The sequence below is a fragment of the Silene latifolia genome, chromosome 2, assembly GCF_048544455.1.
Source record: "Silene latifolia isolate original U9 population chromosome 2, ASM4854445v1, whole genome shotgun sequence".
NCBI classification, from domain to species: domain Eukaryota; kingdom Viridiplantae; phylum Streptophyta; class Magnoliopsida; order Caryophyllales; family Caryophyllaceae; genus Silene; species Silene latifolia.
The window spans coordinates 121,577,588-121,578,969 of record NC_133527.1 but is presented as its reverse complement, the minus strand read 5'-3'; the positions used below and the strand labels follow the sequence as shown (position 1 = coordinate 121,578,969).

Sequence of the window (1,382 nt, the reverse complement as noted above, 5' to 3'; positions counted from 1 at the left end):
TCAAGCTTAGCCATGGCCTTCTCAAACTTCAAATTGATGGTGTCAATATAAGCACTTGGTTGAGCACCCAATTGTGTGATGGAATCTACCTCATGCTTTCCTCCACTAGTGGCCTTTTGAGGCCTACTATATTGAGAATTATGAACCGCCATCTCTTCGATTTTGGCCCACGTTTGATTGTCATCAACTTCTGTGAACATTCCATTGGATCCCATATTGAGAATATTGCGGGAGTCTTCATATAAACCATTCCAAAATTGTTGCACAAGGAACCACTCGCTAAGTCCATGGTGTGGACAACAACGACAAGTGTCCTTAAATCTCTCCCATGCTTCATACAATGATTCCTCATCTCTTTGCTTGAACCCGGTGATTTGGGCTCTCAACATGTTAGTCTTCTTCGGAGGATAGAATTTCTGGTAGAAAGCAAGTACGAACTTCTTCCATGAATAAATACCAAGGGTAGCCTTGTCTAGGCTCTTCAACCATTTGCGGAACCAATCAAAGAAAAAGGAAATAATACCCATCGGATTTGATCTTGAGTAACTCCGGTTTGAGAGATCGCATCACAATAGTCGCAAAAAGTCTCCATATGTGAATGAGGGTCTTCACTAGGCATCCCTCCAAATTGACTTCTCTCAACTAATTGTATGAATGCGGATTTGGCAATGAAATTACCGGTTAAATGTGGTGGTGTAGGAGTACCATTTGGTAGGTTCTCCTCGGTTGGTACGGAATGTGATGAAAATTTAAGCATTGTGGGTTGATTTTGTGGTGGATTTTGTATTGGGTTGTACTCTCTTTCTCTTGCAAAAGGGTTGGTAAACTCAATGTTATTTGGTTGAATGTCCACAATCTCTCCAATACCTACAACTCTTGAAGTTCCTCTAACAACTCTCCTATTGTTGGTTAAGGTCCTTTCAATTTCAAGATCAATAGGTAATGGATTACCTTGTGATCTCCTAGTCATGCAAAATATCAAACAACTCGAAAAAAATTAGAACAACCTTGAGGAGGTTGACTTCCCCAAGGTAAAGAAAGACACAACTAAATTCAATTAATGAAAATGAAATCAATTTACCACCGTCACCGACAATGGCGCCATTTTTTGGTGTGGCTATAAACTCATCGTCAAAAGCTACCAACCAAAACAATATTTATAATTTCACAAACTACTCTTAGTAAAGAGGTAAGTAAAGATCGGATCCCAAGGGACGGGTATTGATGTAGGATTCTCAATTGCAAATAGCTATGTCTAAGGGTGTCACAATTTGGGTTGAGGTAGGAGATAAACTAAACTAATCAACAAGATGAATAAAAATAAAGTAAAGCAATTAAAGAGGTTGTAAACAATTGATTAAAGGCACTAAGGTGTCATGGGT

General features: G+C 39.1%; 1 non-coding gene across 1 annotated transcript; it reads left to right on the top strand.

Annotated features, from left to right (window-relative positions):
* Positions 1–282: 282 nt before the first annotated feature.
* On the top strand, positions 283–389 carry LOC141645054 (small nucleolar RNA R71). Its single transcript, XR_012544648.1, has one exon. It is a non-coding gene; the product is annotated as a small nucleolar RNA R71 (small nucleolar RNA).
* The last annotated feature ends 993 nt before the right edge of the window (positions 390–1,382 follow it).